This window comes from Mirounga angustirostris, unplaced genomic scaffold (assembly GCF_029215605.1).
Source record: "Mirounga angustirostris isolate CCGP_5_RB_7025 unplaced genomic scaffold, mMirAng1.0.hap1 SCAF_9, whole genome shotgun sequence".
NCBI lineage: Eukaryota > Metazoa > Chordata > Mammalia > Carnivora > Phocidae > Mirounga > Mirounga angustirostris.
In genome coordinates this window covers 123,270,083-123,290,248 of record NW_026991717.1, presented here as the reverse complement: position 1 = coordinate 123,290,248, position 20,166 = coordinate 123,270,083, and the positions used below count along the sequence as shown (strand labels likewise).

General features: G+C 43.2%; 1 protein-coding gene across 6 annotated transcripts in view; it reads left to right on the top strand.

Annotated features, from left to right (window-relative positions):
* The window catches only part of STON2 (stonin 2), a 144,202-nt gene that overhangs the window by 5,742 nt on the left and 118,294 nt on the right, over positions 1–20,166 (top strand). Inside the window, exon 1 of one of the 6 annotated variants that reach the window (XM_045901344.3) lies at positions 9,547–9,636. The exons of the other annotated variants lie outside the window; for them this stretch is intronic. The gene's annotated coding sequence lies outside the window, so the exon portion shown is untranslated. Of the gene's footprint in view, positions 1–9,546; positions 9,637–20,166 lie in introns of those variants that run through there. 6 annotated transcript variants of the gene reach the window in all.

Below are 20,166 nucleotides of genomic sequence, written 5' to 3'. Positions count from 1 at the left end.
GAGATCAATAGTATAATCAAAGGGGGCACCACATGCTGTGAACTCAGAGACGAGGAATCTTTCTGAGGTTGTGCTGGGCTGGGAAGGTTCATAGAGGAGCAGTCCCGCTTGATTGGAGGTAGAAATAGGGTTTCGGTGGGCACAGTGGGTTTTAGGGAATGGGCCCCGGTGAACTGTGGCTCTGATAGTCTGTACAAGCTTGTCCAGGTCTGTGGCTAGACTTCTGTGTCTGGAGTGATGGAGTCAAGTAGGAGAGGACAGGGAGGTCTGAGGTAGACCACTTCTTTTTTTTTTTTTTTTTTTTTTTGAGGTAGACCACTTCTTAAAGTCTTCCTTTCTTGACTGCCATGTGATCGTCTAATTCTAATGTTCTGATGGCTCGTATTACATCCTGAAAAATGAAGCCATTTGGTGATTTGTGAGCAGATGAGTAACTCTGGACTCTACTTTGAGCTCTTAACATGTTCATTTTATTAATAGGAGAGCACTATGGAGCTAAGGATGTCAAACCTCTTTATAAATAAAATCTAATCCCGTCATAAACTCTGTCAGACTGGCACGCAGTTGGTTGGTCTCACTCTGCTTGCAAAATGACCTGGGAAGGTCAAGCAACTTATTTCAAGTCATGCAGGAATCCCCTGGCACGTCTGTGTGCACTGGACCCACCTCCCCGGATTTTTGGTGGTGTCCCGCTTAAGTTGCTTCACAGATATTCATAAGAATGGGGGCACTAAGCACTCGGAGCCCCTTCCATCTAATTAGGACTTTCTCCATCTACTCTTATGTCCCACGGGGGCTCTCGGCTGGCACCCCAAAAGACCCTCGTTGATTTTAATTTGGGGATGGGATAATTACACACCCTTTTCTTTCAGGCTGAACCCCGGCTCTCACCGAAAGGGGTGCCATTTTCGTGCTGTGGGTCTGTGCACACACACCATCTGAACAAACTGGCCTTCTCAGCACTTTCTGGGCCAAATGCCAGCCAGTATAGCAGGACTATCAGTGGCTTTCAATCTGCCCGAACTTTGAAGTGAGACACCAGACCCTTGCCAGCCTGATAAAAAATCACTCCGTTGGTTACCCTTTGAAGTTAGCTAATTGCTTAAAAAAAAAAAATAAAGTGAGATGCTTTAAATGAAAACAGATTTTATTCCTCTGTTTGCTTTAGAAACTAAATATATTTGTCTTTCTTGACTTGAATTTTTAAAGGAGAAAGATTGTAATACCATAGTTAAGTGGATAAGGCTAGGGTGATCCACAGCCGGTGAGCTTTTTCGTTTGTACGTTATTTAAACGTGTGAACCAGAGCTGTCAGAAATACAGTTTTATTTGTGTATTTTCCCACCCTTGGCCAAACATAAAGTATTAATTTTTTTCTACATCACTCCTTGTCCTTACATTTCCTTCCACTTAAGACTCTAAATAGTCGAAGGGTATGAACAACTTTTATTAGTGAAATTATCAAAATCACTCTCAATAGCCACCATTCATCGAGTTTTGCTATGTTCCACGTCTTCTGCTAGCGTTTTACTCCACATTATCTCACTTAATTTCCGCCTCAACTCTGTGAGGTCGGGAATTAGTAGTACCGGGGGTTAAGTAACCTGTCAGAGGTTGTCGTGAAGATAGGGCTTTGACCCCACCGCAACCTCCTAATTCTAGAAGCTGTGCCCTTCGTCACTATTGTATCTGGAAACTAAAGGAAAAGTGCTCTAAAGAGTTAACAGGGGGGCGCCTGGGTGGCTCAGTTGGTTAAGTGACTGCCTTCAGCTCAGGTCATGATCCTGGAGTCCCTGGATCGAGTCCCGCATCAGGCTCCCTGCTCGGCAGGGAGTCTGCTTCTCCCTCTGACCCTCCCCCGTCTCACGTGCTCTCTCTCATTCTCTCTCTCTCAAATAAATAAATAAAATCTTTAAAAAAAAAAAAGTTAACAGGGGCAGTGCATGCACTCTGAGCACACCCACAGAGATCCTGCTAGAAGGAAAACCGTCCTTGTTTTTGCTGTCAGTTCACATTGTTAGCAGGGCTGTTGACACACACTTGCTTCTCTTCTACCTATTTCTTTCTCCTTAATATATTTGGTATGAGAGTCACATCTAAAAGGGGGGTGGGGAGTGTTGGGAGGATCCATTTGAGTAAATTCAGCACATCCCAGGCACTCACCAGAAGCCTAATTGGCCCAGTAGCCTCCACAGCAGGCCCCCTGCCTCAGCTGCACCATCCATCACACTCCTGGAGCCCTCCTGCTCTGCTGTTGGTCGGTGTTCGGTTCCTGACCCCTGAGCAGGCCTTGGGGAGGCAGTTCCAAGGAGACAGAGTCATTTGCTGTCACATACTAGACTCCGCTGGGTGACCTGGCTGGTCACAGCACAGTGCTGGGGGGGAGGGGGGCTTTGGTCCCTTGTCATTTGGTTACCACTTTCCATTGAAGAGGACAGAGAATGCCAGGAACTTGGCAGAGGTGGGCCCCAGCCCTAAGAAAGCAAAGTAGGTTCATTTCTGCACTTCCAGGGGGACAAGTCTGTTTCATGGATGGAGCGTGGTGAGTGGTTGAGAGGACAGACTCCAGAGCCAGACTGTCCAGGTTTGAACTGTGTGGTCTTGGGCAAGCTGTTTAACTTCCCAGTGTCTTAGTTTCCTTATCTATGGAAAGGAGATAATAACGGTGCTTGCTTCAGAGAGTTCTTAGGAGGATTAGATGAATTCATTAGTTGTAAAGCACTTTGAGAGCAATGTCTGGGAGATAGGAAGTGTTACATAAGTGTTTTATCAAGTAGCGCATAAAAAGTGGTAGGTGAACATCATTGTACATTGGTAGCCCGCGCTGTGATAGATGAAGTTCACCTAACTGCTTTAGGAGAAATGGTCCTGGCAGGTCGTACACAAACGGTGTCTTATCTCATGTATTAGGGGAGCTTGCCATCTTAAGCATGGGAGAAATCTGTTTGCACAGTGTCTTTTTGTAAAATGAACATGAGAGAAACCGTGTAGGAGGAAGAGGGAGGTCCAGGATGACTTGATGTTTTTGTCACCCAGGGCCATGGCAAAGATGGAGCTGCCATCATGTTGGATGGGGAAGGCTTCTGGATGAGCAGCTTTGGAGGGAAAGTAGCTATTCAGTTATGGATACGTGACTTTTGAGAGGCCTATTAAACATGGAAGTGAAGGTGCTCAGTGGGCATCAGAGTCAGGGGAGAAGTCAGGGCTGGAAACATCTGTGTGGGGGTCCCTGGCTGGAAATGGGAGCTAAAGCCGCGAAAGGATTAAAGCAGACCTAAGAGGAGATGGGGCCGTGGGGCTGAACCTGGGGGCATTCTAGCTCCAGTGGAAAAGTCAAGCCAGCTCTCCTTTTCCGGTTTGTTCTTTTCTTCGTTCTCTAGTGTGAAATGAACTATGATGCTGGCGTTTTCCTTTGGAGAGTTTATTGCTTGAGCTCTGTCATGCTTGGACTTCAGAGTCAATAGACTAGGGTCAGATACAACTTGACCCCTTCCTCCCCTTGTGCCCTTGGGCAAGCGCCTTATCATCTGAGTCTCAGTTTCCTTATCTGGAGATGGGAAATGGTAGTAAAAATGCCCATTTCAGAGGTTTGGGGGCTCAGTGAGTGCAGCTGTATCAATGTAATGAAGCTGTTAATCGTTTTATCACAGTAAAATTCTCACTGTTCGTCCGTCGTGTTGGATGTGAGGAGTGGTGACAGCTCACGCATTTTTAAAGCCCTTTGCATTTCCCCTGAACTGAAAACCACATTTCAATTTAACCCATACTGCTATTTTTTTTTTGTTCTTATTAAAAGCAAAAGAGGTCAAGAAGATACTGCAATAAATTCTGCACACATATGTCAGCCTTGTATGCTTTCTCTGTAATTGTAACACCTCATCCAGAAATCAAGTCTGGCCCGTGGATGCGGCAGTTGGTATGTGAACCACAGATACACAAGCATTCAGAGACCCGAAAACTGAAACACAGAAAAAATGGATATCCTGGCAATGACAGCCTTTCAGTATCGTATATGCTAACCTCATGTGTGCTCTTTGCCACTGCGAGCCAGGTGAGAAGGCTCTCGCTTTTCTCTACTAAACTGACCCTTCCTTACTGTTTTAGATTCCAGTTTTATACTTGATTGGAAAATGCACCCAAGGCCTTGATTTCACTCAGCAAATAATATGATTCTGGATCTGCTTTTTAAAAAGTCTCCCTCTCAGAGCGAAATAAGAATCCAGAGGCAGGGAGAATCAAATTCTGCAGTCTCTCTCTGGATTCTCTAATTAGCATGTCTGCTGTGTTTGCATTTATGGGTTTATATGCTTTGAACTTGTGGCTTTTCTGTTTTGCAAGAGTTACCGTCAGTGAGACATCCACCAGAAGACATATAACTATTAGTGGTGGCAGGACCAAATACACATAACGGTGTGGTTGGTTTCTAAATCCCTGCTAGAATTTTTGAGAAAACTTCTCCAGATGGAGGTGGGTGGTATGAGGACTGAAGCAGAAAAAGTAATAGGAAAGAGCTTCCAGTGATTAAATTTTTCTTTCTGGTCTTTCAGGTTGAGGAAGTGAAGAGAATAGGCATAAACGGTGGGAAATTTCCATCAACTTGGAAAAAACAATAGAATAAATAATTCTTGGCCACGAGGTGAGAGCTCAGAGAGTCACAAGGTCAAAGATCCTGTCCCATTTGTCTGTGGTGACAAGCACCCCCCCAAAAAAAGGAACGCCTCACCTTAAACAATGAAGTGTCCCTGGGAAGCTGAAAAAGGTACATGCAAAGGGAATTTTTATAAATCACATCATTTCATAAGTTCAGCAATAGTTATACTTTTTTTATATTTCCCAAGTTTTCTTTAGTGAGAGTATTCCTTTCATAATAAAATATACATTAGAAAAATAGATGCAAAAAAGGGAAATTCACCAGGAGCGTGGAGGTGGGTGAGTTGTCACCATTTAAATGTGCCGAGTGGGTTGCATTTTTATAATGAAGATTATTTTGTCCTAGAAGTTGTAACACGTCCTAACTTATCTGCTCTCTAAATTTACAATCTCCGAAAAAGTACTGGGTGTCGACAGTACCTGTCACCCATCGAAACCCAAGACCCTCACTAGGAAAGCAGAGCCAGCCCTCAGTCAGCAGACAGTTACTCGCCTCTTGCACCATGCCAAGCCCACCCAGGGTGGCCACCTTCCTGTCCCCTGTCCCCGTCAGCAGTCATGAACTAGGGATGTTTCTCGTTTGTAAGGGGGCCCGCTGCATGAGGATCATGTCACAGTCAGCCTGGGGCCCTGCCGTAGCTGCTCCCTGAGAGGCCTGACTTTTAGCGTTGGGCTGGGTTGTTTTGGTTTATATGCCTCTGGTCTGTTTTGTTGGGGGAGGGGGGAGCTGGAGGGGAGGGATTCTTAGAAAAGGGAAGGAGATATCCTCTGCATTACTGAAAACGGAAATAAGGAATTATCAGTTCAGGGTCAGTGGAAGCCACAGCGCCTGGCTTCCTTCTGCTCTGCTCTTCTGGAATGATTTGGTTTTGTTTTGAACAGTCTGAAAGTGACAGGAGCTAGATAAATTTTTCTAGGGTGGAGCTTTCCACAGGGAGCCCAAGAACCCCCTAGGGGATTCGTGGAGGGAACTTGGGCGAAGGTGTCTGTGAAGCACCCGAAATTGTAAATATGTTGCATGTATGTGTATTTACTTGGACATGAGGGTCTCTGGCTTAAATGATACTTTAAACACATCCAGAGATCCATACTCTTTTTTTTTTTTTTTTTTTTTTTTAATTAAGAGCAGTTCTAGGGGGGGACATTCAAGTTTTAATTGTACATCTTGGCCTTGACCCAAACTAGAGAACTGTTTCTAACATGTGTATGACATGTGTATGTAGTGGGAGTATTGGTGTCAGTGTGAAAACAATTTAGGCGCACCCACAGAAGCCCACACTACAGCAAGGTGAGGAAGGTTTCACTTCTTCAAGTGCTGGAGAGCTCGAAGTCCAGAAATGCATGCTCCCTGCATTTCTATCTAATGCCTCCCATTCCCCTTTTCAGCTGTCCTTGAGCTCACGTACAGCTGCCCTAACTCTGTGTCACCTGAAGACTTTGCTTGTTGAAGTGAACACAGTATCTCTTTTACCTGGTCTTCCTCTGGGTTCTAAGTAAACCAGGTTGATTTTGCGGCGGAAGGTTGGATTTGGTGCAGGCCTTCATGATGGTGACAGGAGGAGGCATGCTCAGTGACCTCTCCAATGTCTGTTTATCTCATGCCCTGTGTGTGTATGTTGACCTTCACACCCTTGCTTCTTGTTTCTCCTCCCGTTGTACATTCTCTCTAGGTGACCTACTCCAAACCCATGGCTACCAGTGACCTTTCAATCTGTGTTATTAATACTTATTTTTCTTCTTCTGAGTTCTTGATCTGTTTAACAGACCCTAAGACATCTCAGTGTGGTTGTCCCACAGGCCCATCAAGCTCACTAGGTTTAAAACTGAACTCCTCATATCCTACCACCCCTCAATCATTCCTCCCCATGAAGTCCTTCTGAAGGATGGTGAATGGCCAGAAAAATATCCAGTTTTCTAAAGATCTTTTTCTTTTCCATTTCTTTTTTTGAAGATATTATTTATTTGAGAGAGAGAGAGCACAAGCAGGGTGAAGGGCAGAGGGAGAAGCAGACTCCCCACTGAGCAGGGAGCCCAATGCAGGACGTGATCCGGGGACTCTGGGATCATGACTCGAGCCGAAGGCAGACGCTTAACCGACTGAGCCACCCAGGCGCCCCACTAATCTTTTTCATCCACCTACTACATCACTACTCCCTCAACCTAAATGAGCTTCAAATGACTTTATCCCCATGTCTTGATGATCTTTCATTTTCAATGACTCATAAAAAACATCTTTCCTTTTTATCCCTCATCTTGCCATGCCTCATCACTGTGATTACAAGCTGGTCTTCCCACCCTCCTGTCTGTCTTCCTCATTGCTTCCAGAATGATCTTTCTAAAATACGATTGAATCATATCATTTCCTCGTTTAAAATTGTTTAATTGATCTCCATTACCCTATGACAAAACCCAACCTTGGCATGGCTCACAAGGCCCTGTCTGACCTGATTCCTCATCTTTCCAGCCTTTTGCCTTACTATTCTCCAGGCTTATTTCTTCAGTCAGACTGAGCTGCTTATAGTTTAGAAAATACAACATGCTTTCATTCATCTCGTAGACTTTGTATGAACATATCACATTTTATTATAGCCATTTTACATGGGGGAACTTATTAAAAACTGTTACACTTCAAGTTTCTAAGTCATGTACAAAACACTCTAGCTCTCTGCATCACCCCCATCCTGGCTTCCTGCCCCATTCCTAATACCGCTCCTGAATCTCAGGCAATCCCTGAACATAAAATTCATTTCTTAGACTCATCTTCGCCTCATGCCATGTCTTATTCTTATCTTCAGATCCTACCCCATCTCTGATACATATATACTCCAGGGGTTGGGGTCAGTAATGAGTAATGTTCAAGAATGGAGCTGAGGGGGAAGGTCTGGGGATGAATATAAGAGACAAGGATGTCTGTTGCACATACTTTTCAGTACCCAAACTGGTTTTGTATAGTAATGTCACTGTTTAAACATGGCTAAGTCGAATGTCACCCTCTAGTTAACCATGATACATTGTCTTGTTCTGTTGTTATCGATGCCATACTGCTTGGAATCTCCTTTTTCGCTGCCCCCAGCTAATTTCTGTTCATCTTTCAAGCCCCTGCCCAGGTACCACCTTCCCTCAGTTTTTCTTCACTGACCCCAAGACGAGCTAGGTGCCACTCCTCTGTGTGCTCATGGCACTGTTGGATTCTCCTGGGGTGCCCTGATCACACTGTACTGTGAATATCTGTTTAGTTTGCCTATCTCTCTCTCCAAGGCAAGGTCTGAGTCTCACTCCTCTGTTTCTAGAATTTCACTAGAACATGCCTAGCGACAGGAGGTGCTGAAGAAATCTTACTGAATGAACGAAAAATGTGTGAACGGATGATGTCCTGTGGCAGTGAGAATTCTAAGAACCTGCAGAAGCTCCATGAGCACAAATAACCCACAGTCCAACATTTATTAGGTCATCTCTTCCATTTTCTGTGTATGTGGGATTGCATACCAGTACTGGTTCCTGGCGAGATTTAACCTTCCTTTGTTGGTCACCTCTTGGGCACCACCTCAAATCCTCTTAGCCCCACTTGCCTCTGGGTTTCCTTGGTGACGGGCTCTGCTGGACTACACCATCCTACCATCCAAGGCCATGTTGGGCTTACTCCCACCACTTTTGGACTCAGTCGGAGCATCACCCTGTAGGGCGTGGGATCTGGCTTTCCCATCTGCTGCTGAAGGAGCCAGACAGTACACCCCAAAAGTATGGGGGAAGTTGGGTCACCATGGAATGAACTTTGGCCCAGTGGGGAACAAGAAACAGGCAGGACGTGGCAGATTCTTTCTCTCAGAGCACTGCTCCCTTTGATGGAAACTTTTGGGAGGCTGCAGTCTCTACCAGCCTCTCTGGGGGTGTCTAATATGACCAGTGAGAAGTTTTGTTTCTTGTGAAGGCATGACTGGTCCCGTGCCATTTTATATTTGATTTCACTGTCTCATTTCTTTTTCTAACTCTAGCTTCCCTGGGATTGCCATAGAGCGCTGGCCTAGAAGCTTGGTCTCAGGCTGTGATGTCTAAGGAACCCAGCCTAAGACATTCAAACCTACCACTATTTCCTTAGAGAAATAGGGGCCAGTAAAGGTGGAAGAAGAGGGAGGAGCACTATAGGACAGGTGGTCTCTAGTGTATGGATCTGACAGGCCTTAGCTGGGAGTCTGAGCCTTCAGCCATGTACCCCCTGCCCTCTCTTCCCATGCAGCATTGACTGCCCTCATTTAGGGGAACAGGGCAGATGGGTCCATTAGTAGTAAAAGATCCATCATTTGGAACCTGTGGATCTGGTCCCTGTGTAGGCTGACTATCTGTTTCATGATTTCCTATTTTTAAAAATCTTTCTAATTAAAAAAAAAAAAAATCATGTGTCTTTATATGTCATTTATGTAGCAGAATATTATACAGCTGAGAAAATTGATCCTGTGAGGATGTGTGATATATTCTGGGTTTAGAGCCGAGCTTCACCACTTACTGCTTGTGTAGCTTTGAGAAAGTTAGCTGATCCAAGCTTCAGTTTCTTCCTCTGGAAGTGGGCGTTAACAATAGCACCCTCACGGAGCGGTTGCAAAGATCAGCTGAGATAATGCACAGAAGGCCGTCAGCACAGGGCCCTACAGAGTAAGCTGGCAAAAGCTATTTGCTGGAGGTATTACTATTCTGTCTTTAAAGTACAACTTGAGAGTGATAGAGAGTTAATCTCTGTATGGGAAACAAATGTAAGGTGATATTTTTTAGCCCTTAAAGGTTTTTTTTTTTAAAGATTTGTATTTATTTATTTGACAGAGAGACACAGCGAGAGAGGGGAACACAAGCAGGGGGAGCAGGAGAGGGAGAAGCAGGCTTCCTGCCGAGCAGGGAGCCCGATGCGGGGCTCGATCCCAGGACCCTGGGATCATGACCTGAGCCGAAGACAGACGCTTAACGACTGAGCCACCCAGGCGCCCCTAGCCCTTAAAGGTTTGATTGGGTTTCCAAGAGGTGCTTTTTTGGTAAATGTCAGGCCAATTTTAATCTTGCTAAAACAGGTGGGAAGGCATGCTAAATAAACCCTTCCACAGAAGCAGTGTTTACCTGCTAGGTATTTAATTTTGTTGGACATGTGAGAGTCACATATGGTTTGAGACTAGTTAAATCTATTTCCGGTCTTTCAAGTATTTTCAAGGTTGCAAATGAATTTATATTAATTCCAAATTAATAAATATGTGGAAACAAAAATGGAAAGGTTTTACAACTTTGCTGTGGTCATTCAGAGAATTTGTGGCAGGGGAGATCCCAGGAAATAGCCTCTTGTTCCTTCTCTGAGGTGAGTTTCAGTTTGTGCCAGGTGAAAAGAAAAGTGCTTCCTCCATAGAAACTTGTAATGGGGATTAACAATGTGTGCACTGGTGATTTTTTGCCTTCCTGTACAAAGTTGTATTAAGAGTCATTAAACTTTAAACTGTAATCACAGTATATTATTAACTCTTTACAATGGGGCTTCGAGTCTAGCTGCTTTACTCTGTTCTACAAATGCTTGTTGCTTTCCTTCTGTGTCATTGGCCCTGAGCTTTGGGAATATGGTGACAAAGGTCATAGACCATCCCTCAAGGAGCTAACACTCCAGTTAATCTTCTTAAGGGTCAGTAGTGACCATGCAAGCCCCGTAATGTCTCTCCACAACATTGGACACTAGAGAAACATACCTTCTTGAGAGTTCTCTTGCTTTCATGACCCTAGAGGCCTCTGGTTTTCCTCTTAATTCTCTCGCCGTCTAGCTCTGTCCCTTTGGGCGTCCCCATTTTTCCTTCTCACTTCTTTGTTTCCCCATAGGTAGGCACGCTACAGGACTCAGCCATCTTCTTTTGTCTGTCTTTTTCTTCCTTTGTTGATAACCTGTTCCTTCCCTTGGCTTCATGTATCATCTTTTGGATGTGTGTGTGTGTGTGTGTGTGTGTGTCTCAAATCTAACTTTCTACCCCTGATTTTTCTCTAGGCCCCAGATCTGCATTTCCTATATCCACCCTTTTGTTTCACAGTCCTTGAATGTCAGGATATCCCCAATTAAAACTCACTGCCCACCTCCACTCCCAATTAACTCCACGCTCCTCCTTTCCTTAGGATATTTCCCGCCCGTCTCTGCCCTCAGTTCGGGCAGGCCGTCCCCCTGATCACCCAGGCGTCATTGTATTTCCTTTCGCTGTGGTTTCTTTTGTTCTGTTGAATGAAGAATAGCTCAAGGATTCTTATGGCTGTAAGCATTACCTCCATCTTCTTTCCCAGTCAGGGTTCTCTCCTGAGCATTTGAGATTTCCCTGCTCTTTTTTAAGTGTGGATGAGTGGCAGAAAGACGTGTGCGGGGCTCCAGGGGCAGCATTCCCATAAGGAGGCACTGTTCCCGTTGCCTGGTACATACGTGAATGGCGCCTCCCAGAGTTGTGCAGCGTGGCGCTTCAGGGGTGTTAGAGTGCCAGGGGATGGAGTGCTGGTGAGGGCTTCTGGAGTTTGGGGGGAGGGATGCTGAAGGGTGGAGTGGCGGGGAAAGAGTTAAGGGGAGTTGGCAGTGCAGCCCAGGAGGAAAGTTATTTCTATGAAAGAGGGAAATATGGGGAAATAGTTTTTCTCTCTTCCTCTACCTGACAGAATAAAGCTCTGTGTTTTTCTAGGCAAATCTGCACTGAGCTGACTTCATTTAGAGCCACCCACCAAGCTTGAGATCGGTGGCTTAGACCTTGGTTTTCCTCTCATTCTAGCTCTTCTTGATATGGGGAGCATTGGCAGGAATTTCTAAAATGAAGGTTCCACGTTGCTGCCGCTGCACCAATACATTGGGATAATCCCAGATTCTCTTGTGACCACTGGACTCTTTTAGATCTGGTTTCCATATGGCCCAAAGGGGTTGGTCACAGCGCTGGTCCCACTGTTGCCCCGTTTGCTGAAACAGCCCAGATGACTGGGCCACACCAGCAGCAGGAGAACCGTGGAGCCGTGGTGTCTACCGTTTGAGGACCCTAGCCGCACCTGTCCAGGCAAGTTGCTGTCTTCAGCTGCATTGGTTGCGCCATGCACCCTCCACGGACGCTGCTCACGTAGATGATCATGCACATGGAGTCCCACAGTGGTCCCATGTGACGTCCCTGCCTCCTGTACCTCCTCTCGTTAGGCATTTCCAGGCCAACTAATGCCTCGCAGCCGGCTGGTCGGGCCATTTCCTGTGTCAGACTGAAGCTCACACCACTACTTCCTTTTTTCCCCAAATTTCTAGGGTCTCCCCCTTCCTTCCACTTTCACTTCCTGAATGCCATGACCACAGGCATGAAATCAGCAAGTTCTTGCCTTGTCTCTCTGCCAGGCTAACTCCTGCTCATCCTTAGTAGAAATTATAATGGTAATAGATAACATTAATGAGATGCTTATTTTTTCTTAAAGATTTATTTATTTATTTTAGAGAGAGTGCACGCACGTGTGTGAGCAAGGGGGGAGGGGCAGAGGGAGAGGGAGGGAGAGAATCTTCAGCAGATTCCCTGCTGAGTATGGAGCCCTACTTGGGGCTCGATCTCAAGACCCCAAGATCATGACCTGGGCTGAAATCAAAAGTTGGATGCCCAGTCAACGGGGCCACCCAGTCACCCCAATGGGATGCTTATTATTCCCTGTATTGAAAGTCTCACGTCCAGCATCTTTCTTCATCCTCATAGGACTCTCTGAAACTATTAAGTAAAATTCAGGTTTAGAGAGTTTGAAACATTCTCATGATTATAATTAACAATGAGGGGCTTGGCCTGCTTGACTGCAAACAGAGCTTGTGCTCTGAATCAGTGTGCAATTTATCTTCCTAAAACCCACCTTGGATATAGCCTCTTCTAGGAAGCCTCCCTAGGCTCCTCCACCCCTGTGACCTTTGGTCATCCTCCATAGTAACCCATGCTGTCATTCAAGTTCAGGGCTTCTTAGAGGTGGTGGAGAGAGACCTATGTTCCTTCCTTTTTCTGTGGTTCCCAATATATTAAAGACTGAGGAAGTTCCAAGAAAGGGTCAGAAAATATTTTGACTTTTCTTGTGTATTTGCCTTTAACTAAATTAAAGCCTTTAATACATATTCATACACAGAAACCCACAATGAAATATAGTTTTGCTATACACAGGATAACTATAGGAGTTACAAATCATGTTCATTGAACTCTTCAGGCAGAGTGGTTTGGTAATGGGACATGAATTGAAGGTTGTAGGAGGCACCTCTTTCAATTGTTGCAGTATATTCCTGTGACTAAATGTGTGCTTCCATTTTTAATCATATTAAAGACCTTGGGTCGCCTGGGTGGCTCAGTCGGTTAAGCATCCAACTCAGGTCTTGATCTCAGGGTTGTGAGTTCAAGCCCTGTATTAGGCTCCACTTAAAAAAAGGATAATATTAAAATCCTTCACGAGTCTGGGGCCGTGGGCTGATTGGCCTCTCTGGCTTCTGTAATATCTATTTCTCTATCCCTGAAACTAGCACAGAGTTGGGGCTGACACATTGTAGGCTCTCCGTTCTTGTTGGTTGACTGAATGAATGAGCCAATGATCCTTAGAGAACAGTCTGAGAATTTAGAATGATTTGGGTTGGAATCCTAGCACTACCATTTACTAGCTCTGTGACCTTGAGGAAGTTACTTAATCTCTCTGTTCTCAGCTTTTGTCCTCTCTAAAGTGTTGATATTACTAATAGCACCTACCTCAGAAGGTCAGTTGGAGGAACAAAGGGGATGATGTGCCTCATCTATGGGATGACAGAAGTGAGCTTGCGCATGAAGAGTGCTTGGGGACAGGGTGGGGGAGGTAGGAGATGGGTCTGTGGGCATCGTTGTTAATAAAGGGAGAGCCGCTAAAGCTGCTGCCCTGCGCTGTGCCTCTCCCTCCCCGAGCGGCCATGCAGAAGAATGACTGGTGGCCCCAGGGGCGTTGCCAGAGCACCTGACTTTGTTTTTGGGGGCCCTCACCCTTTCCCCATTCTGTTGCTTGATTGACAACAATGTGCAGACCTTACTTTTGGAATAATGCTGCAATCGCCTGACTACTCTCACCCACATTGTCTCACTTAATAATTATTCAGAATTGTAAAATTGCCTGTGGTTTCAGGAAATTCCTGCCTTTGTTATAACATGTCTGGTACCTGCCCCTCTCCTGCCGACAGAGTTAGCACTGAGGATATTTGCTCCTAAATTTACTGAGTTCTTTAGCAGCATTTTCATTTTTTTTTCTCCAAGCCTGGGATTCAGAGCATCTCTCATGGAGAACACTCCGTTCCAAACTCTTTTTCTGTTTCCACGAGGCCAGGTAGAGAATGGTCTGGTTGGTACGGGACCTCTGCCTCCCACATGTCCATGTACTGAAGAGCAGAGCATGGCAGCACTCCCTAACTTGGGCTCCCTCCTCTTTTCTGTCCAGTTGGAGTCACAAGGTCCTGGGATCTGAGTGGAGCTTCATGGTGTGTCTCCACACTGCCCATGCATACGAGAACATCAGCCACCCTCCTCTTTGGCTACAGTTTCTCTCTAGATGACCTGATCCATTCTGTGTAATGATGACTTTCCAATTTCTATTGCTAGCCCTGAGCTCCAGATTTGCATGTTGAAGTACACAGTTGACCTCTCTCTTGGATGTCTAATAAGCATCCCAAATGCATCATATTTAAAAAGAAATATTTATTTTACCCGTAGATTCTGACTCCTTCCCTCAACCCAGTCAATGGCAGTACCATCCAACCCAGTCCTCAACCAGAATCCAGGAGTTACTATTCCACCTTTGCTCTCCCTACATATGGTATCCATTAGAAACTTGGAGACCCTGCTTCCAACATCTATCTCAGATATGCTTCATTCTCTCCATCTTCATTGCCCCCATCCTGATTCTGGCCACTCTAATTTTTTTTTTGATAAATGAAACTACTTTTGTTTTCAGTTACAGTGTACTAAGTCACATTAGTTTTATGATATCTTTATTACCCTGTACATTTATAATCAGTAGTAAGAGAGTTCTTAATGCTTTGACAAAAAGTTTTAAAGATCACAAAACAATCATATTTTTCCCTTTGATAATGAAAATTGCTTTGCATACTTTCAACTAACATGGTCATTTTTTAAGAAAAAAAAATGTTTTTTTAAAGATTTTATTTATGTATTTGATAGAGACACAGTGAGAGAGGGAACATAAGCAAGGGGAGTAAGAGAGGGAGAAGCAGGCTTCCTGCAGAGCAGGGAACCTGATGTGGGGCTCGATCCCAGGACCCTGAGATCATGACCTGAGCTGAAGGCAGATGCTTAATGACTGAGCCACCCAGGTGCCCCAAGAAAAATTTTTAAAAACTGTGTTCCAATACATAGAAAATTTACCATCTTAACCATTTTTAAGTGTTTTTTAAGTTCAGTGGCATTAAATACATTCACGTTGTTGGGCAACCATCCCTACCATCTATTTCCATAACTCTTTTCATCTTTCGGAACTGAAATTCTTTACCCATGAAACACTACCTCCCCACTCTCCCCACCCCTACCCACTTCAGCCCCCAGCAGCCACCATTCTACTGTTTCTGTGAATGTGACTACTCTAGGGACCTCATATAAGTGGAATCATATGGTATTTGTCCTTTTGTGACAGACTTATTTCATTAGCGTATGTCCTCAAGGTTCATCCACATTGTAGCAGCATTTCCTTCCTTTTGAAGGTTGAATAATATTCTTTTGTATGTAGATAGCACATTTGTTTATCCATAACCCCAGGGATAGGCACTTGAATTGTTTTAGGCTGCTGTACCTTTCTTTCTTTTTTTTTTTTTAAAGATTTATTTATTTGAGAGAGAGAGAGTGTGTGTGTGTGTGTGTGTGTGTGTGAGTGGGGAGAAGGGCAAAGGGAGAGAGAGAATTTCAAGCAGACTCCCCACTGAGTGTGGAGCACAACGACATGGGGCTTGATATCATGACCTGAGCTGAAACCAAGAGTTGGATGCTCAACCAACTGCGCCACGCAGGCGCCCCTTCAGGCTGCCATCATCTTTCATCTCAACTGTATGACAGCTTCCTAACTGTTCTTTCCACTTCTACTCTTTCCTCTTCCCATCTGTTCTCCACTCAGCTTCTGAAAAGGCGCATTAAATTTTGTTGTTCTTTAAATCCTTCATTGACTTCTCATCGTGCTTAGCATAAAATCTGAACATCTTAGTTTGGCTTGCAAGATCCTATATTCCTAAAAACGAACTGCCTTTACAACCTTATCTTAGGCTCCTTGCTCACTCTACTCCCAGTTCAAGGTTTTTCTTGTTTGTTTGTTTCTATCTCAGACTCTGCCTTTGGTTCCCTCTACCTTGAATACTTTCTACTTCCTGTCCAGTCATGGTTGGCTTCTTCTCATCCTTGAGGTAGTAATTACATGTCACCTCTTCAGAGAGATCTTCTTCTATCACCCTAATAACTAAGATCCCTTGTTATTCCTTGTCTTAACCCTGTACTGATTTGTAGGTATTTTACTTGTTTATAGCTAACTTGTTTCATCCTTTTGGATATAAACCCCTTGAAGGCTTATCTATTTCATATTTATCTCATTTACTTTTTGTATCCTGAACATCTAGCAGGTGTTTGCTAACAATTTAGTGGATGAATTAATAAATATCCTGTTTAAAAAAAAAAAGTTTGAGAGACGATTCCACAATCTGTTCTACTTCTCCTTGCCTTCCTTTTTGCTCACTCTCCCCTCATCCAGCCTTTAATACATTCTAAAATGTTAACATCCCTTGTTGTTAGGAAGAGTCATTGGTATGATATCATCATTACTGCACCAGTAAACTGGTTGAATATTCATTAGCCTCCTGATGTTCAAAGGAAAGGTACCCAAAATTGTTCTTTAATTTTTTATATTAAAATGATCACTCTTCCAGCCTTGCCCCATGTCTCTGGAAAGACAAGCTAATTTTGTAGTGGTCTAAGTAACTAAGGAAGAAATCCTATGTAGTATGTTCCAAAGTGCTACATGTGTAATTTTGTGTTCTTTTGCTGTTTGTATTATTTTTAATTTATTCCCTACTAGGGATTATAGTTGATGTCAGTTGAAGTGCAGTCCCTTACCCATACTGGGAAGTTATTTTTAAAAGACTTGTCCCTCAAGATTTTGAGCTTTAGAATAAATTCTCCCATTTTTAAACTATGAAGCTGGCATGGGATGGGTGGGTCCTCTATCCACAGTATCACAAAGTTGAAATTAAGGATTGGCCCACTGTGTGCTCACTTGGAACTGAGTCTTCTCCAAACTTATGCTTGTTGTTGGCAGGATTCAGTTCCTTGTGGCTTTAGGATTGTAGTCACCCTGTGGTCATCTCTGTCTCAGTAATGGAGACCTTTCCTCTCACACTTTGAATTTCTCTGACTACTTTTGCTACCAGTGAGAGAAAACTCTCTGCTTTTAGTCACCCCAGGATGTGGATATCATATGGGGGTCATCTTAAAATTCTTCACAGTTAATCTAGAATTGCATCCATCTTTATGTATCAGAAAACCTTATTACAGTAGTTTAAACAATATCTTTTTCACATAATAAATACAGAGATGAATGATTATTGATACTGGCTCAGTGGCTCAGTGACTGTGATTCTCTTGTCCTTTCATTTGTGGTTGCAGTGTGATTATCTTAGCTCCAGCCATCACAACCATATTCAAGATAGGAAAAAAAGAGAAAGGGAGAAGGATCGGGGCTGCATGAGCATTATGTCTACTTCATGGAGACATGCAATGCAAAGCAAGACAAAACAAAGACCAAAACACTCTCAGAACTTTAGTTCTCATCATACCTCTATCTGTGTCTCATTGACCAGAATTTGATCAAGTGGCTACCGCTAGGTGCAAGGGAGTGGGAAAGCAGGAATAGAAATTTTTTGTGACTGGCTTAACCAGTAATGACCCATCCCCTGGTGCTGGATGAGGAGAAGAAATGGATATTGGGTATCCAGCTAACATAACTGTTATACCTATTTTCTGAAAGGCAGAATGTGGTGTAGTGGAAAGAGTATAGAAGTTAGAGTCAGGAGACTTGTGATCCTGTCCCAACTCTGTCATGGTTCACTGTGTGACCTTAGGTTAGTCAAGCAACCTCCCTGAGTCAGTACATGTATCTGTCAAATGAGAGAAATATCTGCTTTACTTAGGGTTATTGTAAGAATGAATTGACATAATCCATGAAGTTCTGTGCATCCTGGAAATATATACTACTAGTAATTTTGGGGTTTTGGTATAAAAATAAGAGTATTTCTTTGATTTCAAGAAATGTGTGTGTGTATGTGTATACACACACAAATACACATATTTAAAAATATTTTATAATCTCTAAAATGAGATGCATTTTACAATCTATGGCATCTTAGTTTCAGTGAAATATAATAATATTTTGTTTAGCTTCTTGGAAAGTCTTAGGGTTATGCCTAGGAATATGGCCACCATTGGGGCCCGCAAGATTCCTATAGACTCCTAGGCAACTGAGAGTCTTATGATGGAACATCTAAAGTGATAGACCTATGGCTCTAAAATACAGATGGAAAGAAATTATCCATACCAACTCCTTACTTTCATACAGGCAAAATATTAGTATTCCTATTCCAAATATGAAACTAAAGTGAGCTGAGTTTACCAAGATGGAGTAAGCCAGGACCTCCTAAGAGTTTGAGGTATTAGAAAGTCTTCTGTAGACCTTAAAGGGTGACTTCCTGCCAGGGTTATTCATTACATTCTGAATGTAACACACTGGTCAGGCACCTGGGAACGTCCTTCAGGGTCACTGCCTCAGGAATGCACCAAAGATCAGATACAGCCTGTTTTTTAGGCCAAGCATGACTTAGAGACTTGATTCTGAATGTGGAGCCATAGAGTTCTTTAATAACACAGCTATCAGGATTGTTTATTTTGAAGAAAAATCACATAATAAAATATTTGTAATTATAACCTTGAGATACACATATATGCATGCATGTAAATATATATATATTTATATGTGTGTATTTGTGTATGTGTGTATGTGTATATAATACACAAATAATGACTTTAGAGAGGACAAAAACAGACATGTAGGGATGGGGAATTATGGTGTATGTGATTGAAAGAGAAATAGTGGGGAGTTGGTTCACAGAGAATCATGGATACATACTGATGTTGGTTGAAATATGATATATATTCCTTTTGGAGTTCTTATGTATGGTTGACTTGAGGCTAGGGTGTTCATTTTATTCAACAACTTCCAGGGGAAGAGGAGTGATCAGTCTTGTCTTTTTTTAGTTTTTAAAGAATAATATATTTAAATGAAAGAAAAAATGGTAAAAAGATAGTAGAAGCATACAACCAAAGCTACTTACCTTTTCCTTTGGGAACATCAAAGCACCTGTTAATTAAAATGTGTGTGTGTGTATGTTTGTGTGTGTGTGTGTTTTCTCCAGTGTTCAGATTCTGTTAAAATGAACTCTGTTCTCTCCTAAAGAAAAAGACTTGAGAAGAAGGAAGAGAAGCAGTGTTCCAGGTCTTGAATCTGATATAGGTCTTTGTCATAGGGCAATTGTGCCTTCCGGGCTTGTGAAGTTGTGAAACAAGTGGCATGGTTACTTTAACTTCATGATTAAATCTTTGTGATTTCTTTAGCCCACTGTGACAGAGGTCTCAGAGTACAAAACCATGCTGGATATTATTTTGTATCATACATTGCAAATTCTGAGTGCGTAGTAGATGTTCAGGAAGTTGGTTGAATGTCTTGCTTTAGAAGAAAGCTTTGCAGAAATACATACGATCTATGTGGTCTTAGTTTTTCCTTCTTTCTTCCCAGTTTTCTTTTTGACCTTGAGATGCTTGTCTTTGATCAGAAAAAGGCTGAGGCCTTACTTTAGGGTTTGGAATCGGCAGTAGGACCTAGTTTGAGATGTTTCTGCATAAACCCCAAACAGATGGCTGGATAGCATTTGCCAGTAGCCTCAAAACCCAACAAGTGGATGCAGACATGTCCAAAGTAACTATCTAGTTGAATACATATGGCAAAGAGATAGAAGAGGGAGCTGTGTAAATTCTCAGATTTAAATAACCTTTGTGGCTCACTAACCAAACAAGAATTATGTTACAGTATTATAACTCACAGTTATCCTAACAAAACGAAACATTTTCTCAGCTCTGAAGGGATGGAATTCATCCATATAGCTATATGAAACCCTCCTTTCCTTTTCGTATGATTTATGAAAGTTTTCTTAAACTTCTAATTAACATTTCCAGGACATCAGTATAAAATCACCCTAATTTAGATGATCTGAACTGGACTCTTTTTTTATTTTTTAAAATGATTACAAGTCAGAAGGAAATATTTCAGGGGAAGACTTCCAATTTGGGCTGTAACTGGTAACAAACTAGTCTTTGTGCAGTGTACAGCCATGAAACTACTGGATAAAATGTACGAGGCAACTGTTTTTAGGTATTGGTCAACAGAAATCACAGTATTTCAATCCTGAGAGAAGGAAAGCTC